The following is an 18,729-nucleotide window of genomic DNA, read 5'->3' on the forward strand; positions in this document are numbered from 1 at the left end:
TAGGCGCTCTGACTCTTATGTAAGTGAACCTATTATCGTCACGGTCTTGTGGGAGTACCTCCGCAAGCCCCGCCTTCCCACAACAATACAAATTCGCGAGTCTTCTTGACTCGTATCTACCGCACGAACGAACAATTGGCAAAGGAGGCGTTCTGCACACGTGGGTCGCGAGGTGGGGCGAAGGCGTGATGAGTCGAAGGGCGGGGAGAGATGCTGCGAGTGCTGGACGCTAACAGACGCATCTAGACACGCAGTGCATACGCACGTACACCGCGATCGGGTCTCGTATTTGGTGCAGTGCAGTGTAAAAGTAAGTGTTAACAACGTCTCGCCTGTCGAGGACCACGACAGGTGCAAAGCATCTATCGGACGTAGAACGGTCCAATCGAACAAGGGTAAACAATAGGTGTGAGGGGTTGCGCATAGGGGTATCGAGGGGTGCGCATCCATTGGATGCAGGTTCTGTTTTTGCTAGTGAGAACAGTAGTTGACGGACAGCGACAAAGTGGCTACTGCACATCTACCAGAGGTTCGCTCACCGGCGAATCTGCAATCATGTGTTGATTTGTCGTTACTCACACATTTGAGGTGAGTGATTACATACTTTTTTATGCCCATCCCACCCAATTTTTGCAACTCCCCATTTTTATAGTCTATAGTAAATCAAAAGGAAACAACATACAAAATTAGAATACTGAACCTTGCTCTCAAATGACTTAGGTAGGAACCTACTTAATAAACAATTTCTTTTGAGGTGAGTGTTTGGTACCGCTCCATTAATTTTAGCCAGCCAAATGGCCAGTAAATTAAATGTTCCAATTTAGGTAAACAATAGAAATAGAAAGTTAATATACCTACATGTTTGAATATAGTCATGTTATCTAAGAAAGCCTCAATTATTTTTAACTCTCACTAAAATTATAGTTCATAGTATGATTAGGTAAAGTAGTTCTAAATGATTTTAATTTTAACAAATATTATCAATATTTGTTTTGTTGTGTTTTAAACTTCGAAATATTTATTTTATATTTTCTAATTATGTTTGACCTGTCGGAAGTTTCTTCAAAAAGATAACGAATAACCGTGTAAGAAACATATTTACCAAGAATCGTAAATAAGTAGATATATTAAATCAAAATAATATAAGCCTAAAATAAAAAACTGACAAATTCCAACAGAACACACAGTTTATTGAAAAACCAAGTTTCCTCATTCCTCTAAAATGTGAATAGGTAGGTACCTATATTTTGAAATTCACTTGGCATTTTTCCCTCTCGAATAATTCTCGAGTTGTTATAAAAATTTTCGTCGCACACTGTCACTTCCGTATAACAAAAAATATCTTAAAATTGAAAGACTACAAAGCTTATATTTAGCTGTTTTACTGCAAAATTGGAGGTTTTAATAATACTAATGTTTTGTAAATAATTAAGGAAATAGCATTATTGAAAGCTTAGTTAGTAGATTAAAAAAAGTTGTAATGAAGCTGAACAAATCGTTCTTACAACTACCCTCAATGGAATATATCTGCGTATTATTTTACTTTAGGTAAAATTGTGTGTTTAAATATGTAAGTATTTAAGTACATAAAAAGATTTAAGTTTTGACGAAAATTATCATTTATTTTTTTGTTTTGTTGGCAAAAAACTTGGCAAAATTTATTTTATAAGTATTTTCTAAATACGTGTTACCTGTTGGAAGTTTCTTCGATAAGATGATAAATAACCACACAATGACAATTAGGAAAGGACACACATGAAGAATCGTAAACACATAAATTAAATCAAAATAATACAAGCACAAAAACTGACAATTTTCAACGAAATCAACAATTAAAAAGCTTTCCTCATTCTTCTCTTTAGATATATTTTGAAATTTACTTAAATGCATTATTGAATATTTCTGGGATTTTTATAAAAATGTTTGTCGGGCATTGTTATTTCTGCATATTACCTACTCAAAATTTAATAAAATGTAGTTTTTGACTGTAAATTCGTATTTTTGATAATACATAAACGTCTTTATAAATAATAAATACCTAATGCTAGTCGACATAAAATATGAATCCTACGATCCAAAAAACAATGTTTATCTTTGGTTTGTTATTTTCTTCGTATTGCCACTCAAAATACTTTTTGAAGCGTAGATACGTTCTTATAGTTACATTCAATACTTCTTTCTGTTCTTGTTTGTTTGATACCCTATTATGATTTGTTTTAGTTTCAAGATCAGATTTTCATATACCTACCTAATGATGGCTTACAATATGATTGACCTAGGTATCATGTAATTATTTTCAGTGACAGTGATAAATTATTGTCTACCTATGTATGTAATTCTGTTATTCCAATGCTCCAGAAATTATATTTTCTACATGTTTGGACAAAATTTTCAAGCCCATCGGACACCCAAGTCAGATACTTATGTCTTGGTTGTTTTATTTGAGCGAACTTTTGGTTATGACTCTGCTAGTTTATGACATCAAGACATTTTATATTTACCTACTAAATCCGATTCAACGCCTTATTGTCTTTAACAGTCCAACGGGATTTTCGAAAGGAGCAAAAGTAAATTAGACACTAATTTTGATCTCTTTACTATCAACTCATTTTGTACGTTTGAAACTTTGAGAGTATAAAAAATAATTAACATTTTTCTGGAAGTGACAGTTTTCCATGTTCTGGGAGGGGGAGGGGAGGTTGTACCTATTCCTTTGATTGAACCATTTGCAACTGCGATGCACTAGAAAGTACCTAACTTAAGATCTTTAAAGGGTTTTTATAATATGATGAGATATAAGAAATAAGTATTACCTAAAGGACCTAAAAAGTATGAAGCGTTAGATTCTAGATTTTAACAGCGAAAGTCCCACAAATAATCATATCAAACATTTATTTTGATGGTCTGAATGCCCAAAAGAAAACAATATTTAATCGCAAATATATATTTTTTTGTATTAAGTAACAGCTGTTAATTGTAAAATGGTAGCCATTATTTAGAACACATTAAATGTGATTATTATATTATATATATTTTAAGGGCTTTTACCCTGACCAGTGGTTTGATCCCTGGGTCAATTTTAAATTTGTAATGTGTTTGTTTAATGATTTCTCTTCATGTGAGGTATTACAACTAGGTATGAGACGATAGCTCTGATGATGGCATTTAAAATTCTGAAAGTATTTAGCTGAATTAATAATAAATTTCTTTACACACTATCAGTTTTTTGAAAGCATACACCAGTTCCCGTTTTGATTTAAAATAATAAGTATTTACTGTGTGATTTTCATCATTTTACAAACGATTGAAATATTATTGTCTTTATATTTTATTTACATATTTACATTTTTTGTGTGAATGACGTAGGTACCTATATAATTTTATAAAATAATTATATGGTGGTCGTAGTTGTTTGCTAAGGTGAAATTACCGTTGCACAAAAAACTGTTAAAACAACCAGTAAAGGAAATTGACGTAAACAGTAGGTATGTGATATCCATCCGACTCAACCAAAGGTCGATAACTGAGCATTTACGCCGATGGATACACATTTTTTCAATTATTTTTTGTTTACTTTCAACAACAACTGTTTTACGTAATTATGCCCCTTTTTGTTATTATTTTGTTTTCTATAGTATTCTCAAATTATTCAGGATTGTTTTGATTTGTTTTTTGAACGAATTTGTTTGGTTTTTGTGAGTGACTATGAAAATTTGTCACAAAATTATTATACAATATTATACTCGATCCGGCGAATCTTTGCACATGCGCTATCATTTAATTGAGATGGAATAAATTTTAACGTATAGGTAAGTCAAAATTTTGTGGATACTGTGAAAGTTAGGATACATAGGGCGTCATAATGTTATTTCCGTTTTTAGTTTGTAAATGTATTTGAACACTAAGTTAATTTAGGGGCTACTTATAACAATTCTAATAATTCCATATTCTTGCAATCCTTTACAGATAACTTGGACGTTTATCGAATTCCTTACGCCATTGTTTTTTTTTATCATTCCAGGAGTCTTCATCAAAATTTCTCCTTTTCATCGCCTCTTTGAGAGCTTCTATCAACATTTTTGCTAGACCGCATTCTATTCCGATTTCTTCATTTCTGTCATGGTCTAAAAATGTAACCTAACAACATCTGCTATAGAACCCTGTTTTAACCGTATCCATGTTTCTTTTATTCTCTTCTGATAATGTCCACACTTCTGCTCCGTAGGTTACAGTGCGCTCCACCAATGATCTGAACAAGTGTTTCTTCATTTGATTTGATAAACTTTTATTCGGAATGTAGCTTTATCTCTTCATATTTTGTTTTGACAAATACAATAAAACAAAACAACACAATTCTTTGTGAGACAGTTAGAAAACATTATGGAAGCAAAATGAGTTTCAAATACATAATACGAAAGCTGGTTTCAAGCGCTGTCATTTATTAACATTGACGCTCTCAGTGGCGGCTCGTGGTAGTTTAAAAAGGGTGTTCAATTAAGGAATGTAATTATAGAAACGGTGAATAAAAGCCGCGGGCAATGGACCATGATAGTGTGACGTCAAAACGTCAAAATTTTTCCAAACACGTTGTGTCTAGGGTATACGCTACCGTGTACGCAAATAAAAAAGTTAGGTAGAATTAAACATCATAACAAATATTTTTCTCTCAAACAAACACTAAACATATCAAAATACCGTGTATCAAAATATACAGTCACTGCCCACGCTAAATAGTCACTAGCTTGATGAAGTTTAACTATTTTATTTGCGTACATTTTAGCGTGTACCTAGACACAACGTGTTTGGAAAACTTTTTTTGACGTTTTGACGTCACGACTATCACGGTCTATTGCGGCACAGGCGAAAAATTTTTGAGGAAAAATACCCAGCGGGACCTAAGCGGATTAGTGAAACTATTATACTTTCCTGGTTCTCACCAAATTATATATATTCACTTATTGCATAGGCGTTCGTTAAAAAATTATCAATAGTGAGTGCTTCGCCTGTTTAAATGTGGAATATTAATCATTTTTTATTATTTATGTATGGTAGGTATACATAAAATCTGTAACTAATGTCGATTAAATAATGCATTCATTTCCACGCCACCATTAAGGTAAAATGCAAGGCGCGTTTTTTTCCTATACCCAGAATCTAATAATTGGCGAACATCAATATTGCCAATATCTGAGAGTTGCAATTCATTTTTTAGATGAATTTGGGAAGATCCGTGTTTTTTAATTCTTTTTGATAAATGAAATAAATCCCGAACGCCCGTTTTTGTCCACTCTGAAGAAATAGGTTCATTCTTTGAAAATACTAAACATGGAAAACAAAACAAAGAATGTAGTTTATCACATCCGCACAACCACGCAGTTTTTTTATATTGTTCAACTTTAAAGCAACATTTAAACTTTTTGTTTTTTATAGCACATTCTTGTACCTATCTCCGGCCGAAGTTGACCATTCGTTTTTATAAGAAGTCGATTTTCAAAACTATTTGCATTTTCTTTTATAAATTCCACTGAATAAGGCTCCATCATAAAACTATTAATATTGTATTTAATATTTAACCGTATTTAACTAAATCCCTCAACAGAAAATTCCAAACTGTGAACCGAAACACTGCACTGGTCTCTGTGTGCACTGCACAAATCCTCACTGTTTTAGATAGGCGAAATGCTTTTTCAACGATTTTAAGATTTCTCTTTCTAACACAGGGGTAAGTTAGTACTGGCTGGTTCAATTTGAATTCTGCACCAGAGCATAGTATCTGTACTTTGCCACGTGCATCCAGCGGCGTAGAGCAAGTAAATATGATTAATAAATAAAGTTAAATTGTAATGATTCTATGAGATTAACAAAATATTTTAATAATATTATAATATTTATGAGATTTAAAAAAATTGTATTTTAATGAACTTTTAAGTGTTCACTGCACAAGTGAACCAATGGAGAAACCGCCCCTGGACGCTCTATATTCCGGTTTTTTAAATCTACATGACTTCCGGTAGGGAACCATGGAGTAACAACGAAGAACTGACCAGTACCTGATAGGTGGAAGCCAAAAAACTAAACGAAGAAGAGGAACACCGAGTGTTACTGTGATTTATCGATCCGATCTTCTTCTAACGGGATGTTGGCGACCACATTGACCGTCTTATTCTATTCACAGAAACTCGAAATAGATTAGTTGACGTTAGACCAGTTTATTTCCCAAGATTGGCCAATAGGATATACGTCTGTGTCCTAGGACTCTCTTCCCTCAATCTTGGCTTCTAGAATGAGCTGCAGAATTCGGTATTTATTATTACGCATAGTGTGGCCGAAGTGAGCCAATTTTCTTTACAGTGTTAATAATTTGTTTGTCTTTTCTTATCCTCTGGAGAATAATTATGTTAGTGGTGTGGTCTTTATATGAAACCCTTGGCCCTTGGCATTACTTGGTAGAGCTGTTTATTTCAATTGTCTGTAACCGTTTTATGGCATTTTCTACAAAGCTCCAGCTTTTTTCGGGGGCGTAGAAGGGGGACATGCAAAAGTTATGCATGATGGAGAAGCAAATACTGCTAGTGGGGGAGGGGGAGACTTAGAAGGTGGCGAGGTGAGAATTTTGTTATCAAACCAACCAACAAGCGAGGGGTACCTTGGATATTACCAGCATACTTTGGAAATTACTCTAAATCAGTGTTTGTGGGATGCATCTTGTCTTATCTACATCTACGATATCTAGGGGGATTTTTTTAGGATGTCGTAATACTCATCAGGAATTTCGATTCTGACCAAATATAGAAGATTGGCTGAAAACAGACTTTGAATTTAGGCCGTAAACAACCAAATAATAGGCTACTTCAAAACCTTTTTTCTTTTTCTTCTAGTGTCGACTCCACTAATAAAGGTTGAAATAATCAGATCTATCTTCTCCTTTTCTTAAAAGCGCATGTGTGTTTACCGGTCACCGCGAATGTTTCTCAGCCTCGCATCATTTGCAAGAACTCGTACTTATCATTTCTAAGTAAGTGTTCCAAATATACTGTCTTTCTCCTTTTAACGGTGGTCAAAAGTTCTTTGACTACTCCCATTCTATGCAACACAATTATTTCAGTATACTCGGTCTATGGAATTTTCAGAATTCTCCGAAAAAGCCATACCTATCTCAAAAGCTTCCAGCTTTTTCAACATTAACAGTCCAAGTTTAGGCACCATAAAGAAGAATAGATTGAATATATCATTTTACCATCAAATATCGAATTTGAGTCTTTGGTTACTCAGAAATTTCCTCATCTTGAAAAGCTCTTGATAATTCATTTTGATAAACACTTTGTCATGTAATTATAAATAGCTATAATTTTTATGGTTTTAAAATTCAGCGTCTTTACCAGATTCTATAAAATGGTATGCATCTCCAAAAGTTAACGATCTTCTTTCATAAACAAATTCGTGACAATATTTACTATTTACAAAAAATCGTAGCTTCTAGTGAGATAAAGAGTTTACATTGATCGTCCGTGTCCGTACTTTTTAGACAAGGCGAAAACGGCGGGTTCGAAGGGAAAAATATTCCCATGAGATTTTTTTGCATAATCACATTCGTGAGACATCCCAGAATAAGGTCCAAGAAGTCGCCCATGTGAAAAGTGGGCCAATTTTTTTTTTTAATTTTTTTTTAATCAAATTGTAAGAATCAATATTTTTGGCCTGAACAATTTTTTCTTTAATTTTTTGGACCATTCTGGACAAAAAAGTTCTCTTATAATTTTTCTCTAAAGTTGATCGTTTTCGACTTAAGCAATTTAAAATTGAAAAAAACGAAAAATGGCCATTTTCAAGGCTTAATAACTCGGTTAAAAGTTATTATTATGAAAGTCAATATATGACTAAATCAAAGTTTAAAGCCCCCCCCCCCCCCTACAAGATCCTGAAGAAATTTTTGTCATTATTTTATTACTAAGCTGTTATTTTTAAGTAATAATAATAAGAGCCATGCACGTGTGCGGGGCTGTAAATGCTGAGTGCGAGAGAGAAGCCATTCCAGCAGTCCAATTGTGCATCTTACTCGCACTCACATTTACAGCAGCGTCAATACGATCTAACCACTCATTGTTATTAATTAAAAATAACAGCTTAGTAGTAAATTAATGACACAGATTTCTTCAGGATCATGTAGCGGCGACTTTAAACTTTGATTTAGTCACTTTCTGTTTTTCAAAATAATAATTTTTGACCGAGTTATTAAGTCTTAAACATGGCCATTTTCGCTTTTTTCTAATTTTAACTCGCTTATAACTCGAAAAATATCAACTCTAGACAAAAATTATAAGAGTCCTTTTTTGTCCAGAATGGTCCAAAAAACCTAAAAAAAATTAGTCCGGGCCAAAAATATTGATTTTTTCAATTTGATTAAAAAAAATTGTTAAAAAAAAATTGGCCCACTTTTCTCATGGGCGACTTCTTGAACCTTATTCTGGGATGTCTCACGAATGTGATTATGCAAAAATATCTCATGGGAATATTTTTCCCAACGAACCCGCCGTTTCCGCCTTGTCTATTTCGAGTATGTTACACCTGATAACATCAAATTTGTATGCTTACAGTGTCTACTATTCATACCAAAAGTGTGACATTTCTAAAAATTGAATCGAAACATTAGATTTATCTAAAATATTCAGTCTATAAATTAAGATTTTAGTGAACTCTTCACCTTTTTCCATTAAATTAATTTTTGCATTATCAGCAAGTCAGGATTTATTAATAAATTTATTTTTAGCCACAGGTCTTGCTAGACGCTGCTGACTGGAATTAGCTTTATTTTTAATTACATACATTGGTATTAATTTATTCATCTGACCTAATATTATTTAAGACGTACATATTTGTATTTTTGACACAAATAGGATTTGTTTGAATTTATATGTTATTGTATTATAATGTATTATATTTTATAAGGGTATATACGAAGAACAAACATTACACTAACTGTGCGTGAATATTATAGCATGTTTATTAATGAGAAAATAAATGTCGAATCAGTAAATAGAGTAAGAAAATCGAGAAGAGTGTTCTTACTACATAATACATACATAACAAAAATTTTTAGGGGAAAAATAGAGAGAAAATGTTAAAATAAAATACTCTTATAAAAAAAACTTGTTGGGAACCTGCATTTTATGAAAGAAAACTGCAAAAACACTAAATGAAATGGTAATACAATACCTTACTGAATAGTCCAAAGTGTCAAACAAAAAAAAATAATTAAATAAGTGGACTATTTATTCTGAACATTGGTTAGGTACCATCATAGCTATCTTAATATTATTCGCTGTCACCTGTCACGCTTAATAGAGCTTGAATCAAACCAATCTCGTAAGATCTTCAACCTTGAAGTCCTTCTTCGTCCTGGTCTGTATTTGTCTGATATTTTTCCTTTCTTAATATTTTGTAGCAACCTTTGGGACCTCTCATTACATTTATTGACCGATACAGACTTTACAGCATATTTTTTGAAAACACCAAGTCGATGTTAGAAATGAGGAAAATTAGAAAATTAAATAAAGTAGTGCGAAGCAAAACTAGAACAATCAAGTAAAAATAGGGAGAAGGAAGATAGAAAAATGAAGACACACGTAGAAATCTTAAATTGTTTTAAACTAATATTCTGTTTTCATTTTTTCCTGCTAAATTTTATCTAAATTTTTGGATCTGTGAATTTTAATTAAACGAAAAAAAAAGGATTTTTTAAAAATTTTAAGCAAATTTGCAGTGGCTCACAATAAAAATTATTTTAATACAAAAACATATTTTTAGAAAAAAAATCGACTATATAAAATATATCGAATATAAAGAGACGACTAATTATAATAGGAATACCAATAAATAATAATGAAAGCTAAGAGAATTCATGAAAAAAAAAACAAAAATCAAATAAACAACATCGCCAACTCAGTTGAATGATCCGACTATATATTGTATTGAACAAATTTTTTACACGAAATATAACTAATTAGCATAGTTGATGGAAATAAGCTTCTGGAATCGATAACATTCTTCTTTTTGGTAACAGTCCTCGTATAGCTAATCCTAAATTTATTTAAATTTGTATCACCTGTATTGGCTTGTTTTTTGTTTGTGTTTTTATAGTTATCTTTAGGTACTATGTACTTTAGGTTCCTATGAACCTGTGTTACTTTTTCATACATTTTTTATAAACTACCTGAAAACGATGCTGCTCCTATCGTTTCTTGATGAAAGTCCAGGCATGTTATTATACGTTCTAGGAAAATATTCGAAACATGTATATTCATTATTTTTATTTCAATCTAAGATCATGTATCTTATTGGCGCTTTGGATTACGGTGTTCTTGTTCTTCTTCTTATCATATATTTTGTCCTTTCAATCGTCGGATTGGGATTCCAGTTCTTTCTTTACCCATTTTTCCATGCATTTATATTTTTGGCTATCATCTTTTATCTGTCCGTCCCTTATTATACCTGTCATTTACTGCTGATGCTGACCTACCTACAACTAGATTGACAACAGTCGCAACATTCGCAGATGACACAGGTATTATCGCATCTCACACAGACCCCCAAGAGCTTCGCATAACTTACAAGCCCACTTAAATAAAATAGAAAATGGTTAAAAAATGGAAACTAAAAGCTAATGAAGCAAAATCGACCCACGTTACATTTAACATGCGAAGAGAGAGCTGTCCACCGGTATACATAAACAACAAACAATTAGTACAAGTACATAGATACAATCAAATACCTGGGCATACATCTAGATAAAAGACTAACATGGAGAAAACACATCTTCACCAAAAGAAAGCAACTTGGACTCAAACTTCAACAAATGTACTGGATCCTGGGCAGACATTCAAGACTGTCAACTAAAAATAAATCAGTGGTATACAAAGCCATACTTAAACCCATATAGACCTATGGCATACAGCTATGGGGCTCAGCCAGCAACTCTAACTTGGAACTCATACAACGTTTTCAAAATAAGGCATTAAGAACTATAGTAAACGCTCCATGGTATGTCCCCAACGCAATAATAGAGAGAGACCTGAAAGTTCCCAGCATAAAAGAAGAAATCAGCAAATATAGTGAAAAGTTTTAAAAAATACTTAGTGCGCATCCAAATGATTTCGCGAGTGAATTATTAAACACGGAGAGTGAAGTTCGCAGACTGAAGCGTTGTAAACCAACTGACCTACCAAATAGATTTTAGAAAAATTAGAACTATTATAAATGTTAATTTATTTTACTAGTAGATAGTACTGTCTATAAATTAGTTGGTAATTTAGAAAGGAAAATTTTCATTGGAATTCTTACCTACCTGTCATAACCTAAGAAAGTCATAAATCATAACTTTAACTGATTGTTCTTAACGGAACAGATTGTTAAAAAAATGTGATTTTGTCTCTTAACTTTCATGTTCACATCTTTGTGTCCTGGCATTGTTATACATATTAGGTAATTGTGTAGTATAATCGTGTAGATTTATTTCGTCTATTTGTTATTTCCGCATCTATTTTGCCATCATCAGTATCAGTCACAATGCTGACAAGATGTTTGGACCTTATTATTTTTCTAATATTTTTCTATTTTAATCTCCTTATTGGTTTGGTTTTCCTTTTGATTAACTATCATAGTTTTTCTTTTATTTATATTTATGTCCGTTTTCGTTTTTTAGTATATCTTCAATCCGTGAACTCACCAGCCTTTGCATTTTATTTGTATTGCTCGCTACCAGTACAATATCATTTGCTTAGAGCAGTGGTTCCCAACCTTTTATGTCTGGCGACCCACCTTCTGATGTTGTTTCATATTCGCGACCCATCCCTCGTCTATTATGATTTATAATGTACGCTACTCAGCTACTGTACTCATCTAAAATCTGCCCGCGACCCACCGGTTGGGAAACGCTGGCTTAGAGTAAGAAACTCTGTGATTTTACTGGTTGCAAGTTCCTGTATCCAACTATTGTATTTAGACTCTCTTCTGTAGCTTTAAGATTCCTTATAATTCTGTACATTATTATGATGAACAACAAAATGGGCTAAAATTATCGCGCTATTTTATTACTTTATTTATGTTGAACTCGTTGGCTTCCCTCTTATACCTACTTTTCCTCTGACTTTCTTGTATGGACGTTCTATGCTTCTGATTCTAATGTTTTAGGATTAAAATCAACATTCCTATCATCTAAGAAATATTTTCTGTTGATTCTGAACGAGGTATTGCATTTTGATGTTTGTGTTTATAAGATATTGCCCATATGATCCTTTTTAATTCCCCGAACTGAAATAATCATTAAATATATCAGTACGACCGATTAGGCATACAAAGTATATTATCACTATCGAACCACAGAATAATCATGGACATCATCATCATCCAATCAATTTATAGCAATAATAAACAAACGTCGATACCACTCTGTGCAACAATGTCTCTTATATTCCTTTAAACCAAACACCTTTGGGATTTTAATAGTGCCCTCCAGTCATGCAAACAAACTTATGCATTATCATTCGCATTCGCCTAAGTAATATTACTTTCACATTTACATTCCCAGCTAATCAATTACACATCAATAAACAAAGGAGCTAAAGTTCATTGGTCAGTAGAATAAATAATTATTTGATTCCACCATACAAAGTTTCCTAGACATCGATTACGTTTCATCAGAAACCAAAATGTTTTTAGTTTGTGGTTTTAAAGCCTCATAAAATAAACTCGTTGGTTTTTAAGAAGTGAAATAATAAAATATAATTAGTATTCCGATTACCAACAAAGTAAAGCTTCTTCTTAAAGGTAGTAATAGTTTATACAATCTAAAATGAATGTTATACTTACTTTACTTCTTTCTTGTTCTTTTATGAATCATTCCATGTTGTTATTTGAAATTATAAAAGTATGAGCTGTGCCTTACGATTTGTAAATAATATTAACATTTTGAGGGTGACCCAAATAATCTGTGATTTTTCGTGTAATCTGAACATAATTCGTTTCCTACTGGGACCTAATTCAATTTTATTCTCCACAATTTGATTGTCTTTTCGGCTGTTAATTGGGTTCCTGAAGTTTTGTATTTGTAACTATGCTGCTTCTTCATAGTTATTGCGAATTGCAAGAACTGCATTGTGGTTGCCTTAATTTTGACTTAATTTCGAAATATCTTTTATGTACTCGTATAATAGATAACAAAATTTAAGTTTTTTCCAACACTTCCTTGTGGGACTCTAGATCTAATTCTGACTCTAGATCTGATTTAAATTGAGATATGTTTTTTTCTGTTTAATTCTGAAGCATATATTGGAAAAGAAGACCAAATAAAATTTAGTACCTACGCAGTTAGTTGACATGTTAGTGGAGGGAATTAATAAGTCCAGAAGAAAGAGAATTAGAAGCAAAGGTTTTATTTTTAGTTAATACATTTTTTTAAATAGGACACCCGGTATATTTTCTGATATTTAGATTCCTCTCATAATTCCCATCTTACAATATGATATTTGACACTACTGTACAGGTTATTTAACGAGTTATGACCATTCTTATTTCGAAATTTGTATGAAATAAACACACTGTATACAAAGAAGGACTAAATAAATCAATATTCATTTTACATAATAAAGTAAACATTAAGTTCTAGTTTTCAAACTAAATTTAACAGAATTCATTGGCGAATATTCATATACAGGGTGAACTACAAAGGAAAATTACGATTTTTATGAATTTTACGACATTCTTTCATGTTTATGAAGCTGTGCTATACTTGAGTAGGGTCATCCCAAAATGAATTTTATCCCTTCGAGAAAAATGTTGAAAAATTAGAAAAAACCATTTTTTAATTATCAGATGGTTCTTTTTGTATGAAAATTTTTAAGGTTCATTAATAATTCATAACATTAGTAATACGTTAAGGTTTTTCAAATCGTTTTTGCGTCATTAGCTCAAAAAAACTAAATATAATTTGGATAAGACCCACTTTGGAACAACGCAGTGAATAAGACGCTTTTTGGAATAACAATAATGTAGACAAAGGAAGTAGTGTGAACGAATATTTTTATTCGAAACAATAATCTTATACCTAAAACAGATTTTGGCTAAAATAACAATAATGTTATGGTCCCATAAGCTAAAAAACAAAAACACTTAAACACATTTTTTAGTTATTAAACTCTTAATTCAGCAGGTCCTGGAAAATAACTTTCGCAGTAATCTCTCTTTGCCGCATATCTGAAACAAACGATTGATATAAGCAATACAGAAAAAATAATACCTACTTGAATAAACAGTTTTATCGAATTACTAGTTATTTATAGCACAGATTTGACAGTAAACTAATAAAACATCTTTACCTGTTATTTTTTTAAGCATTTTTTCCCACAGTTTTGGATTAGAAACCTTCTTTCTGCCACAACCTGTTAGTACTTCTTTAGGTGCTTCTTCCATAACAGTTTAAAATATTAAACACGTATTTTGTCGGTAAGAACAATAATTGGGTTTTACTTCACTAATTAAGTATAAAGAATTTACACTCTTTCAATAATAAACAGTAAAATAAGCTAACTTAATCACGCAAGTTAAAACGTCAAAACGATCACGTGGCTAAAAATCGGAGGCAGCCATTGGCTGGAAAGGATAAGGCTCGCTTTGAGATGACATTGCTCGTGGATAACGCGCATTTTGGAAAGATGCGCAATATTTAGACTTGTTTTATATAGAACAAGAAGCGATTTGCAACAGTATTTTGTTATAATAGTATGTCCAAATCAATGTTACAGCGATATTCAGTGCCAACTTAATTTTTATAAAAAATGGATAAGACTCACTTTGGAATAGGGATGGACTCGAGCCGAGCCGAGCCGAGCTTTTGAAAAGCTTGTGCTCGGCTCGAAATTTCGAGCCGAGCTCGAGATAGAAGCTCGGCTTGAACTTCGAGCTTGCAGGTTGAGCTCGTGGCTCGTGCCGGCTCGGCTCGAATAGTTCGAGCCGAGCCGAGCCGAGCTCAAAAACATAATAATGAATGTAAAATATAACATTCGTAGTAATTTTTTTACTTATAATAGTCAAATATAAGAAATAATAAGAAATTCACTAAATGCTTTTCACATAATAGCTACATACTCTGTCATAGTAACGTTAGGAGACAAGAAGAGTGAGATATTTTTTTTCTTAGATTAATGAACAAATAGGAGAAATTAAAAATGTTTATTTCACAGTTTGTCTTAATTTCTATTTAAAAAACTATGATAATGTATGATTTTAGTGTTCGTCCTGAAATAATGTCAGTCTTTTTAAAATAACCCGATTTAAAGGAAGCCAAGAAAATAGTTTTATCGCTGAGAAACTATATAGGTAGATATATTACGATAGTTTAATATAAATTTCAAATAAGATGGCATATTTGTATTAAGTATTATGACAAGATAGTGGATGAATTGTTTGATAACACCCGGATTTCGTGTAGTGATAATAAATAATACAAATAACAATAAAAAGTAAAGTCTAATACGACCAGACTAATCCATAAATAATCGGAGTAATTGGCGTTAATACTTTGAATATTGACATTACAATAGTAAAATGTGTTCTGACCTTAATTGTTAAGAAATTATGAAGTGGTCCAGCTTTGCTAGTTCCAGGTTGAGACAGCTTTGGAAAAATAGTACCATATTCCTTTGGATGTTTACTTAATAAGTGCCTTTTTAAAGTAGTTGTAACGGAAAGTTTTACTTAAAACTCACTTTTAATTTTTCGTTTGTTACATAATTTGCATGTCGCTAATTTGTTTATTTTGTCAATAATTTTAAACTCAAAAAAGCATGTAAACTTGCTCCGAAATGTCGAAGTTTCGTCAAGAGTATAATCGCCGCTAACGCTTTCAGTCGACTTAGTTGACACTTCACTATTTTCACTTGGACTTGGAGAAGGAAGATTTGTGTCCATAAAACTATCATCACTATCGTAATTAAACATTTTAAAAACGCGAAAAATTTGGAATTAGGTTCCTAAACAGAAATGGACGAACAGCAACTTCAACTTCTTTCTCAAGACTGAAAAGATTGTAATAACTATTAGATTTCTTTCCTACTACCCGTAAAATACAAACGTGCTAGTTTTCTTAAAATCGGAATTATTTTCTTAATACCTACAGATTTAGCAAAGTTTATACTGAGAAATAAGTTACAATAAAACATTCAACTGTACAGATTAACAGTAAATTTCTATTGTTAAATTCATATCATTATGTCCAAAACCATTCAAGTATGGAGGTGTACGAGGTAGTAGTACCTTTCCTTTAATAAAATTATTATAGAGATTCAAATTTTTGGGTAGATTATATTACCCCATGAACATTATTTTTTTGTTATGGTAAAATGTAAATATTCGCATTCCTAGAAGTTAGTCTTTTTGATAAACAAATTCTTAAGAAGGTTACAAGAGGCAGTTTAAGTTTATGGAGGATTATAAAATTGGGATTCTACCTACATTAAAATTTTTACCTCTTCCGAGTAACTATAGTAAAAATGAGAAGTACATAACTGCATTTTATAAATCCTATTCAAATATTTAGTGACTATATTAGGGATAATCGAAATGCAAGAATATTATTTAAAAAGGAATTTATACAGAGTGTCCGTAAAATATCTAATAAATTAGATACTTCCTTAATCCTTTTTAAAAATATCTGGAATTCGTGGAGTTTTAATTTTAATGTTCTACCTTCTACCATAAAATTTGATTATACAGGGTGATATACATTAAGCTGATATGTATGAGGTAAATGTACACTCTGTACCTACGTTGTGACATTTTTAGATCGATAAAAATGAGCTGATGTTAAAAAGGTATGATACTTTAACGGACAGAATTTCAAAGATATGCGCTATGAAAATAAATTTTATTGATTTCAAATTATTAATCTAAGAATTTGAAAGTAATCCAGTAATTGATACATGACTTTATCTTAAATTTTCACACTCCCACGTCTTCCAATCCACCTGTTCGGAAAAATTTCGTCTACGTACCTTGGAACATCTATAGCATAATGTGGAGGTGCAATATCCTGTTGAAACCATAAACTTTCATCAAAACCTCCAGGATTAATTCTACTGGGAAATAAATAAATTAAAGTAGGTGCGAGATACCCCGTTAAAGACTGATGTTATGCGACTCGTTTCAATTACCTTTGAAAAGTAGGGTCCGATAATTGTTAGCCCACATATTTACCTTTTGCAGGTATTGTGTATGAAGCTGTTATATTTACAAAAAATCCGATGGCGTCATCACCTTTATGTGTATCACTCTGTGTAATTAAATTTGGTTGTAAAATGTAGATCATTAAAATTAAAAATCGACGTGTTTTAGATTTTTTTCAAAAGACTTTTAGTTCAGGAAATATCCCATTTATTTAATACATTACGGACACACTGTATATTGCAAATACATATTTGTCGTCTAAATTACTTATTCTCAAACAAAAGTATCAGTGGTATCAAAAATAAATAGAAAAAATATTAGAGTATTAGCTAAAATATTGACAAGCTCGTTAAGGAAAGCTCGGCTCATTTCCAATTCAGCTCGGCTCGGCTCGAAAAAAATTTGGCTCGGCTCGAAGCTCGGCTCGCAAGATACAAACAGGCTTGAGCTCGAAGCTCGGCTCGTCAAACGAGCCGAGCCTCGAGCCGAGCCGAGCTAAGCTCGAGCTTGTGTCCATCCCTACTTTGGAATGACCCTACTCACTTATAGCTTATTTCCATGATGTTTTAGTTATCTTCAAATTTCAGGAATACCTTCAATATTTATAAGTAGAAATAAGTTCATTATCATCATCATGAACCTGTATTCGTCCACTACTGGACATAGGTCTCCCTCAGCTCTTTCCATCTGTCTCTGTCGTGTGCTGCTCCGCTGTCTACCGAGGCATTGAACAAAGAAATATTACAGTGAAATGTATGCAAGACAAAAGCACATTTATAGCACCACCTTAAAAACGGGTCATTTTTTATGTCTTGATATTTCTAAACCTGTTGTCCGATTGAAGTGATTTTTTTAATATGTTATAGCCTTATTCTTTCACAATATCGCTGTAATAATACAATTGCTAGGCAGGTAAATTGTCATTGTATACCAAGTGTACCAATCAAACTGTGTTTTTTTTTCTCAAAGTTCGCATCACCCTATGGAATATTCTAGCGTATAAAATATTAAAATTAAAACCCAACTATAGCCTCACATTTTCTTAGCATTTTGTGTTTTGATTCATTCGGTTATGTTGGAGAATGAAAAGTTTTTAGTATGTACGTACTTCTTTAGCTAGCCATGTTTTTCACCAATACAGGGTGTTTTTAAATAAGTATGGCAAACTTTAATGGGTAATTACTCTGCACGAAAAAGTAATGACAGTTTGCTTTTAAACGTAAGTTCGCAAATGTTTTGTTTCCGAAATAGAGAATGTTAAAATTGTTTTTACAAACTGACGATTTATTTATTGCTCTAAAACCGGTTGAGATATGCGAATGAAATTTGGTAGGTTTTAAGAGGTAGTTATTACGCATTTTTTACATACAATTAAGATTTTAATATTCACCAATGGCGCGCATACGTGTAACCGGTTTGTTTACGAGTTACCCCTTAAAATTTGTCGTGCTTATTTCAAAACAGCCTGTATTGATGAAAAACATGGCTAGTTATTAAAATACCTAACTTTGTTGT

General features: G+C 32.3%; 1 protein-coding gene across 1 annotated transcript in view; it reads left to right on the plus strand.

Annotated features, from left to right (window-relative positions):
* Window positions 1–245: 245 nt before the first annotated feature.
* Window positions 246–18,729, plus strand: part of LOC114326854 (transcription factor SOX-13) — a 576,610-nt gene continuing 558,126 nt past the window's right edge. The window contains exon 1 of the mRNA XM_028275310.2: window positions 246–588. The gene's annotated coding sequence lies outside the window, so the exon portion shown is untranslated. The remainder of the gene's footprint in view (window positions 589–18,729) is intronic.

Source organism: Diabrotica virgifera, chromosome 5 (assembly GCF_917563875.1).
Source record: "Diabrotica virgifera virgifera chromosome 5, PGI_DIABVI_V3a".
Classification (NCBI taxonomy): Eukaryota; Metazoa; Arthropoda; class Insecta; order Coleoptera; family Chrysomelidae; genus Diabrotica; species Diabrotica virgifera.